Source organism: Mus pahari, chromosome 3 (assembly GCF_900095145.1).
Source record: "Mus pahari chromosome 3, PAHARI_EIJ_v1.1, whole genome shotgun sequence".
NCBI classification, from domain to species: domain Eukaryota; kingdom Metazoa; phylum Chordata; class Mammalia; order Rodentia; family Muridae; genus Mus; species Mus pahari.
The window spans coordinates 13,807,094-13,817,897 of record NC_034592.1 but is presented as its reverse complement, the minus strand read 5'-3'; the positions used below and the strand labels follow the sequence as shown (position 1 = coordinate 13,817,897).

The 10,804-nt window shown below is 47.9% G+C and overlaps 1 pseudogene; it reads left to right on the top strand.

The window, feature by feature from the left end:
- The first annotated feature begins 112 nt into the window (after positions 1-112).
- On the top strand, positions 113-2,309 carry LOC110317483 (annotated as a pseudogene).
- The last annotated feature ends 8,495 nt before the right edge of the window (positions 2,310-10,804 follow it).

The window sequence follows — 10,804 nt, the reverse complement described above, 5'->3', positions numbered from 1 at the left end:
TCTTCTCCGCTGATGCTACCAAGTAACCTTACTTCATCCTTCCTTAGCTGCCCTAACTCCAGTGCTGCTATGACCCTGTACCTCACCTCTGTTCCTCCCTTTGGTGTAAACCATGCTTAGTATCCAAAAGCAGATTGATTCCTTGGCAGCCGTGGTGCTTCAAAACCGGCAAGGACTAGACCTCCTGACAGCTAAAGAAGGTGGCCTTTGCCTATTCCTACAAGAAGAATGCTGCTTCTACGTCAACCAATCCGGGATAGTAAAAANTAAAATCCAGGAGCTACAGGCAGACATAAGAGACTTCAGCAACCGTGAGACATCTGGTTCTGGAACCTTTGAAAACCCCATATGGAAGTGGATCCTTCCACTCATAACACCTTTCTTGGTCATCTTCCTGGCATTATTATTCGCTCCTTGTTTTATCAATCTTATCTCTACCTTCCTTCAGAGACCAGTACAAGAATTTCCAACCAAGCTGTTATTCACCACCTGTTACAGGATTACCAGCCGCTGCCCACAAAGAAATCACTGTCTATAGAAGAACCTGATTCAGACGATTGCCATACAAACTCTGATGGTGAAGACCAGATATACCCTGAAAATTGATGATGCCCCTAAACAGCAGGAAGTAGCTTAAGAGACACAACGCCCCTATTCCCTCTTCACCATTGGTTTCCCCTCTCTTTTTCTCCCCTTCTTTTATAATAACAAGAAGGGAGGAATGTTAGCACTAGGACACTCCTAACCATGTGACCCTTGACCTGCGTTGCCAGGACAACGACCTTCTATCCCACAATCCACTTGGCTCAGTTCCTGCCCTCACTGGTGTGACATCATTTTCTGTATAAAATAGGAAGCCACCCCTCCTCTCTCTCTCTCTCTCTCTCTCTCTCTCTCTCTCTCTCTCTCCTCTTCTCTTCTCTACCATTCTACCTGATTCACCGCTCCCCTATTCCTGCATAATAAACCTCTCCCACGTGGAACACCTTGGCCTGGTCTGCTGCTTGGTTTATCTGCCCAAAATATAAAAATGTTAATTTGGATACTGTCTCTATGCCCTCTCATTAGTCTAGATAAAGGTTTATCTATCTTGTTGATTTTCTCAAAGAATCAGCTCCTGGTTTTGCCGATTCTTTGTATAGGTCTTTATGTTTCTACTTGCTTGATTGCAGCCCTGAGTTTGATTATTTCCTGTGTCTACTCCAGGGATCTAGTGCACTCTTCTGGCACCTTCAAGCCCCTGTACACTTATGTCACACGCTCACACAGACACACATATATAGATGTAAATAAAAATAAGTCGTTAAAATAAAAGGATTAATTTAAAGTGAAGATGAGGACCTCCTGTATCCCCAACTTGTATCACCTTATCCTGCATGCCTGTCCACATGCATGATGCCTTCTCCTCATGAGCTGGGCCCCCAGTGACTTTGGACTAGTCCCAGGCCCATGGATGCAGTCCACACTGAAAAAGAGACCTGGAGTCTCAGGGAGTGGCAAGGGAGGAGCACACAGCCTCCGCCAATGCCCCCAATAACAGTCAGAATAAGTTGGGTGGCAACAGCTCCCAAATGGAACAGATGCAGCAGCTCCTGGGAAGAAGTTAGCTCTGACTGGTCCAGCAATGAGGAGCACAGTAGCAGCGGCACACTGCTGGGACGCCAGTACCAGGCAACCGTGCCCAACTGCGACCCCACCAAACTGGCAAGGCGCAGTCAAATCGGAGACAATCTTGGCATGTTGGTCTGGTCACCCAATCAGAATCTTTCAGAAGCAAAACTGTACGAGTACATCAGTGTCCCCAAACAGAAACATGAGTACAGCAGGCTCTTGGGATGGTCTTTTGGTATAAGCATAATACTGAAAAAAATCATTGGGTGATTTGTCCGGCTTTATCACCTTTCCAGATATGTCGACTACAGTAGATAAAGCCTTCTTTGAGCCTTCAGTTTTAGGAAAACTTTTCCTAGAATCCAGCAAATGATTGCTGACAGCAAGTCTGGTGAATTTTACTACTCTTGGAGGAAAAGTAGAACTAAAACCAGTGTGATGGATCTTCACACTTAGAAACAAAAGCAGGAGCAGGTGAGGATGAACTGGAAAAGTCAAATGGCAGTAACCCACTGAGTTCGAGACTGATCCAAACAAGGAAAGCAAAAGGAGGAGCCCCACACTGAGTTAGTTCCTCGGGTCAGAAAAGAGAGAAGCCCTGCACACAAGCTAAAAATAGAGCAAAAAGGAAACCTTCAAAAGGAATGCTCCTCAGAGGATGTGGAGGTTGTACTAACCCTGCTACAACCATGGGCTGAGACAACTGGACATGGTCTCCATCAAATCATCAAATGACAGAATAGCACACAAATAGTGTTTTTGTTGTTTGTTTGTTTGTGTTTTGTTTGGGGGGTTATTTGTTTTGAAGGGGCGGGATTTCTCTGTGTAGCCCTGGCTGTCCTAGAACTTACTCTGTAGACCAGGCTAGCCTCAAACTCAGAGACCTGCCTGCCTCTGTCTCCCCAGTGCTAGAATTAAAGGCTGCACCACCACTGCCTGCTGATGAACAATGCTCTTGAAAAAAGTTTGATGGTGGAATAGAGCCTTACCTACTTCCAGAGGACATTCCAAAATGCAACGTACTCTGGGCTCCAGAAGAACAGCTTCTCACTATACATCCCATCAGGAAATATGAGCAAGACTTTCAGGTAATCTCAGATGTGACTGGGAAAAAAGTCAGTTGTTCAGGTGAAAAACTTTTTTCTAAATTATCAGCACCATAGATGAAGTTTTACACAAATGGAAAGTGGAATATGGTAAAGACCAATGGTCCCAGTAACCAGACACGTGGTAAGTCCCTGAGTGTTCCTGCCCGCAGAAACACTCCGGTCTAGGTCCATACTGAAGGGCGGGAATATCCTAAAAGAGAATAGGCTGCGAAAGGAAAATGGAAGCCCTGACAATTTCACACTGATCAAGGCTCGATTTTTAATAACTGGACTCTGCTTAAGTACATGGAAAGATTCCCAGCCCACCCTTGAGTCTCTTTGAAGTTGGCGGTCCGATCGTAGGTGGGTCCAAGGGATAGTAGGCGGTCCGAGGGATCGTAGGCGGTCCAAGGACGCTGCATTCTGGGAGATCTGGGGAGGTCCTCTCGGTAGCAACTCTATGTGCCTGTGAGGGGCTGGTGTTTTGAGGGAGAGTGATTAGTGGAGGTGGGAGACCCCAACAAGTCCCCAGATAGTACCAAGTTCCAAGAGAAAAATAGGAGGTTGCCTATGTCCCCAGCATAAGATACACACCTGCCTCATGAAAATGCTGGTACCTTTGAATACTGTGTGACAATGTGTTATCCAGATATCATGTATTACATTGGTGCAGTAAATCTCCTCCCAAATATGCCCCTGCAATGAAAACACAACACAATTAATAGGAATACATGCTGTGCGCCTAGGTTGGGCAGATCTACCGCTACACTACCATCTTCCACATCTATGAGACTCCTTAGAACTTGCAGTTTCTCCAAACTATGTGCTTCTGCTCCACTTTTCTTCATCTTCCTCTGCCTCTACATCCTCTCCCTCTTCCATTTTCTCCTTCTTCTCTCTCCCTCCCTTCTGCTCCACCTTCCCTTTTATCTGTCCAATCATCAGCTCTCCTTTATTTTATAAATCAAGGTGGGAAGCAGGTTTACAGGAAATCACCTGAGTGCTGACTCCTTCCTTGTTCACAGCCACTCACAGGAGAACAGTATCAACATCAAATATAATTAGCCCCAGTGCTATCCACAACATTACATCATCTAGCCATCTATATCACATCTCTGTGAATAAGAAGCTATTACCAAAAAAAGGCATCTGCCTTAATTTTTTGCTCATTCCTCCATATTAGCACAACATCCTAGAGAGCACCGTTGCATCTCATTCTACCTAAGGGCTGGAGGATCCTCAGCCTGCACACCTCCGAGCTGAGACCTATCCTCCTTCCAGTTGGCTCTTCAGAGCTTCATCAGTGCTAGCTCTCCCTGTCAACAGCTTCTGAATAGGCAGCCTTGAAAGGCCCAGCTCTGTTCCTGCATGGCCTGCAGTTTCTACTTTGTGCATAGTGCTATTGTCAGAAGGGCATGTAGGCCTTCTAGAAAATGTCTCCCCTTCTTTCCTGGGACAGCAACCTAAGTAATAATCATGCTTCTTTGGAAATCACAATCCATTTACAGACAAAATCATCACCTCTATCATATCAAACTTCCCGACATAACTCCTGTTTCCCTAAACAGAGGGCAGGGTTATGGCTGTAGATCAGGTAGCTGGTCTCCACTTTCTCTCTTCCCTAACTCTTTCCCTTTTCTCCTTTCCAAGTAGTAAAAGCTCATTTGTAGCAACTGTCCTTGGACACTGTAGCCTATTGGGAACATGGACCTCAATGCCTTCAGCATTGTAATTCCAGGAAGTGGGTGCACCCATCTTTTCTTGATCCTCAGCTACCACCATCATCTCCAGCTCTGAGAGATTTGGTTCATATCACTGTAACTGGTGCTTGTACATTTGGAATTTGTGCCTTCTCCTCTGGCGACCATGCTATCAATCCCTTTTCTGTTCAAGTGTCTTACTTAAAGTTCATTGTTTGTGGAGGTTGACATCATTGGGGTGTAGCAGATGGGGAGAACATCTGTAGATTTGACTAAGTGCGAACACTAAATGCCAGGTCAGATCAGTAAAGGATATTAAGGAAGCCACCTTAATATCCTAAAGTTTTCTAAAGTTTTCTAAGTGCTGCACAACATTAGCTCTCATCCTTTTGGCGTGCCTGGACACTGTATGTCACTTCATGTGTCTTTTGTGTCATTTGTGTACTGGTGCGATCACACAAACACTGTCCCCTGTCTTTTAGAAGCAGATAGGACAGGAAATTGACAAATGTGTTGCTTAGGGATGTAGGCCTGTGTACCAGAGTCTTTCCACAGAGATCTCTGGCCCAGCCGGGTACGAGAGTTCATGCAAAGGGGAGCAAGCGTGAGCAACGAGGGGAACTTGTTTCTGCCTTTTCTGCTGCTGCAGTTGACGCTACCTCTGTCTCCGCCATTCCATCTCGGTTACTCCACGCTGCCCTGTGCTGAGTCGGGTCAGGCTGGGCCGACAATAGGCCGACTACCTTGTGAGGAGTGCAGTGGAGCTTCAGGCAGCGTTTTGGGGAGAGCAGCCCTCTTCCCAAGTGTTGCAGCTCTTATGACAGAAGCTCTCAACAACGGAGTAGTTCTCGCACACCTTTATTCCTCCCCGACAGGGTTCTTATGTACAGCTTTAGAGTGGGTCAGAGGTACCTGACAACAGGCGCTTCTCATTGGCTTGGTCTGAGAGCTGGGGGAAACCTTATCTGCATGTGGGAGGGCTGCTCCTACATGACTGATGCCCACATACCTCTCTGCAGGGAGACTGTGGGAGGCTGTAGTTTTGACAGGAGCCAGGGGCCCAAGGGTAGTAGCTGAATACCTGACATCGATTGCAGGCAAAAGTCACCTACCGGGGTCACCAGGGTTCAAAGCCTGCACTCGACCGGGGACCAGGCTGCCTGTGCACAGCTCACTGCCGCACAGGGAGACAAAATAATCATGGGAGGCAGAGGGAGGAAGGGATCTGGGTGGTGGAGAAGAGGGAGAGAGAAAAAGGGGCAGGATCTGGTATGGGAGGAGACAGGAGAGAAGTCTAGAGGACCAAGAGAATGAATAAATATATGTAGCAGGGGGTTGGGAAAATGGGGGAACCACTATAAAGTCCCAGACGCCAGGGATGTGAGAGGCTCCCAGGACCCAGTGGGGATGCCATTAGCCAAAATACCCAACAGCTGAGAGATAGAACCTGAAGAGGGTACTTCCAGCAGATAGACATGGCCCCCAGGTGAGGGATGTGGACATCCATCCATGACAAAATCTTTAACCCAGAACTGTTCCTGTCTAAAGGAAATGCAGGGACACAAAATGGAGCAGAGACTAAAGGAAAGGCCATTCAGAGACTGCCCCATCTTGGGATCCATACCATCCACAGACACCAAACCCCAACACTATTGCTGATGCCAAGAAGTACTTGTGGACAGGAGCCTGATATGGCTGTCTCCTGAGAGGCTCTGCCAACACCTGACTAAGACAGATGCAGATACTCACAGCCAACCATTGGACTGAGCCTGGGGACCCCAATGGAAGAGTTAGGGGAAGGACTGAAGGAGCTGAAGAGGATTGCAACCCTACAGGAAGAACAACATCAACTAACCAGACCCCTCAGAGCTCCCATGGACTAAACCACCATCCAGAGAGTATACATGAGTCAGTCCATGGCTCCCACTAGCCTTATCTGACATCACAGGGAGGGGAGGCACTTAGTCCTGGGTAGGCTTGATGCCCCAGTGAAGGGGGATACTAGAGAGGTGAGGTGGAAGTGAGTGGGTGGGGGAGCACCCTAATAGAGGCAAAGAGGAGAGGGGATTGCCAAGGGGAGACCAGGAAGAGGGACAACATTTGAAATGTAAATAAACAAAATAATTAATAAAAAAAAGAAAAAAACAAACAAAAGATGCATACAGGCCTCCTTGCCCAAGGTCTACAGGCTGATGCTGGTCAGCTCAACCTCGAAGCTGCTGAGCCCCTCGGGATGCTGTGATCATTGCCTTGCATCTTAGACTTAGGTTTTGAACCTGAAGTCAAGCTAAAGAGCCGTGAGTACTTGAACTGCTGAAACAAAAACAAGGATAAGGTAGAGGAAATGGGTACCATGTCTAAGAGAGGCAACAGCCAGGTTCACAGAATTTTTGTCTTGAGTAAAACATCTCTCCCTCTCCCTCTTTCCCTCCCCCTCTCCCTCTCTCCTATGTTAGTTTCCATCAAACATCTGCAGGCCCTACCACAAACAACCTTTGAGTATCTGCAAACTGAACTGTCCTCAGAACCCACAAGTCAAAAGTGTTATCTTACAGCAAGGCTAGTGAGACAGTAAAGACACAGCCCTGCTGTGTGGCCTCCAGGATAAGCGATGTTGAAGTCTGCTAAAAGCACGTGCTATGGTCCTGCTGACAGAGTGCCATCTGCATTGATCCTGGTGTCTTGGTGAGAACATAATATGGAATGTGTTTTTGGGGGGTTTTTTACATAATGATTTCCACCTTTGAATTTGTTTATTCTTTGATCTTGAATAGATCAATTCTATTACAGGCCAATTGTGGTGGCACATGCCTGCAATCAGTCCCAGCTCTCGGAATGTAGAGGCAAGAGGGTCATGAGTTCAATGTCTTCCTGGGCTACAGAGACCATGTGTCTGCCCACTCCAAGCCCCGAAAGTTTTGGCTGGTTTAATTACAAGGAACATCTTGTTTTTATGTCATAACTGTTAAGAGAAATTAAGGAAAGGAAAGGAGAGAAACTAAACTCTGAGGAGCCCAGAAGGAGCTGAGTACACACTGAAGCAAACAGCTTCAGGAACGCTCACGGAACATTCATGGGAACTTCTCTGCGGGAAAATGGGCTCCATTTCTCTTCCCCAGAATCTGGTTCAGCCACAGCGTGTCTTATGCTTTTTGGCCTTGTTTTGTATTGTCATTTGCTTCTTTGTTTGCTTGCTTGCTTTTGGCTCATGTTTCCTATTTTCTCTACATTTAGAGTTATGTGTATAATTTATATGGGTTTGTGTTTTTACCTATTGTTTACATTTTTTAGTTCTGGCCTTTTTGGTAACATGTCCCCAGATGGCCACATCCTCCAAAGTTCACTAATTCCCAGAGAACTACCTCATCTGAAAGCCCTGCCTTCTCATGTGCACAGAGCACACAACTACCCTCCTCGGTGGCCTCACATCTGGGCCACCATCTGTCAGTCCACGAGGGACATCTCAAAGCCCAAGCTCTGCAGTGATGCACACTAGCCACTCCAACTCCTCCCTGTGAGCCTGATCACCCCTTGCTCCCCTCACTAGCCGCCACGCAAGCTCCAACCCCGTCCCTCTCCCCTGCTTCCCAGGCTTCCCACTGCTGGGCCATGAGGCTTCGTGTGCCGTTGCGTGGTACCAATGTGAAGATCTGAGAGAGTGAACAAAAGTCCTGCCTTCCTGATTATCATGTTCACGCCTGAGTGTCGGCCTGTGCTTTAGAAAATGAAGCCTAAGAGGCTGAAGAAATGCCCCAGTCGGTGAAGTGCTTGTTTACAAGCATGGGGACCTGTATTCCATCCCCAGAACCCACATACACAGCCAGGCCTGGTAGCAGGCAGACCGAATCCAAATGCCAAGTGGCAGAGATAGGGGATCCCTGAGGCTTGCTACTCAGAAAGTTAAGTAGACTATGTGAGCTCCAGGCCGATGAGAGGCCATGTCTCCAAAAATAAAATGGGCATGGAGGAGGAAGCTTGACTCAGCTCTATTCTTCCAGAGAACCCCAGTTTGGTCCTCAGAACACATACCAGGCAGCTCACAACGACCTAGAATTCCAGCTCTGGGGGATCTGAGGCTCTATTCTGGCCTCTGTATACATGTATCATGCATTCCTACAGACACATAACATACAAATAAATAAACTATAATAAATTATAAACTGGACAGAATCTAACAAAACAACACCCAGTGTTGACCTGTGCATGTGCACACATGCAAGCTACACTTGGATCCACATACATGCATGTGCATGCCACTAAATAAATAAATTTTAAAGTTAAATGATTGAAGCCTGGACCCATAAACTTATGTGACACACGTGGCCTGGGTACATTGACCATATTTATTAAGGCAGAGACCTGTTGGGCAGAGATGTAGGCACTTGGCCCCACCTTTTCCTTTCTCGACACTAAGTGTTCTGGCCAAAATGGAGAGTGCATGGAGGATCCCCACTCCTGCTGCTAGCCGGTCTCTGAGGTGCTCCTCCTGTGCTAGGAATCTCTGGGCAATTCACAGGCTTCTGCAGACCGGGAAGGAAAGAGGCGATAGCGAGGCATTGTGCAGTCACTCTGACAGAACTGAAGTAACAGGAAGGAAATGAGGGGAAACCCTCCTCATTACCAGCATGAGGAGGCTTCTTTGTCTTGGCTTTTTCCCCCATTTTACTCATCATAAACATCTTGAAGACCCTCAGAGCATCTAGGTTGGTTTTCAGGGTGCGGCCTGCAGAACAGATGGGCTGTAGCTGAGTGCTAGCAAGGAAGAACCTCCAAGACACATGGAGAAGAGAGGAATCCCACTCCAGGCTGGAAGCTCCTCCCAAGGGCCCCAGGCATTGACTGGAACTGCTGACCCACAAGTGCCCAGACCTGGGGACAGCCAGGAGGAAGCTCTCAGGGGTACTCAGAACACCAGGCGTGAATGAGTATGCTGTGGGACTTAAAACCCCAAGATGGCTCCCTTTGAGACTCCCTAGGACAGGCCTGCCACCCTCCCAGTCCTGGTGAGCAGGAGACACATGTAGAAATCTCTGCACAGACACTCCTCCTGGGTTCAGGGATGCCCTGCCCCACCCTGTCCCAGCCCCTCCAGGACAGAAGCCCTGGGATCCACAAAGATCTCTTTTTGAGAAGCATCGTTTGAGAGGGCAGAGTCTAGCCATCCATAACTCCTTTCAAAAAATCAGGGCCCAGCTCCTCCTAGTAGAACCCCATCTTCTGGGGCATAAAAGCCCATCCCCCATCCAAGAAAGGCTCATTTTGCAGAGTGATATCCTCAGCTCCCCCGGGGTCTCCTGGCAGATCATTGGCCCAGGCCTCTCCCCTATAATAGTGGGTCTCAAAAGACTGCACCCTGGATCCCTCCCCACCTCCTAACCAGTTATGTGCTTCATCCCCAAATCTAACGCACAGTATTTGTCATAATCTGAAGGCAGGACCGGTGGGCAGGTGCTTTTCTCCTGTAGCTCCCTGGTCCATAAAGAGACCCTCAACAGGTCATTGTTGGGACTTGCGGGCCCAAAGCCTTCATGAGGTTAAAGTCAAAGGTGGTAAAACAAGAAGTGGCATGGGGAGATGAGCCAAGAATGTTAACCAGAGCCAGGGAGGCAGCCCTGTGAGCTACACATCAGGAAGGGCCAGGGAGGCAGGGAGGCAGGGAGGCAGCCCTGAGGCTACACATCAGGAAGGGCCAGGGAGGCAGGGAAGCAGCCCTGAAGGTACACACCAGGAAGGGCCAGGGAGGCAGCCCTGAGGCTACACATCAGGAAGGCTCTAGGGTGTACCACTGAGGAACACTGTGGCAAGAGCCTAGGGGTTCAAGGTGGACCTGTGGCTCTCTCCAATTCTCTGCTGACCTTTGGAAAGTGTTCTTTCCCTGGGAAGATCCTCGACCAAGCAGGGTTTTGGACAATGTGTCAAGATCTACCCTCAGGATTCCATAACTCTACTCTTACCACCATAGCACATGCCACATAATAAATAACTCATAGCACATTGCTGGGGCCAAATAGACCCAAACCAAATCTACACAAGACTATGACAAAGACGGAATAGGTCAGGGGTGCAGGGGACTTTGAGGTGCTGGACATATCAGAGTACACCCAAGACTCAATGGTAAACAGTAAATAATGTAAGATCAGAAAAAGGGTGGACCAAAAGCTTAGAGCCCAATCCAAAAAACCAGGACGTACAGAGGGGCTCTCAGAGCTACAGAAAATGAAACAGGCCTGACAAGAAAACATAAGCCAGCTGAGTGTCTGTGCCCAGGAGCCCATGCTAAAAGACAGAAAGNGTGGAACTCACCCATGAGCATCATCATCTGGTAGTACTCATAGTTCATTTTGCCCCTGAAGTAGGCAATGGCAAACTTCTTCCCAGGCAGGAAATGGATGTAGATGACATGCC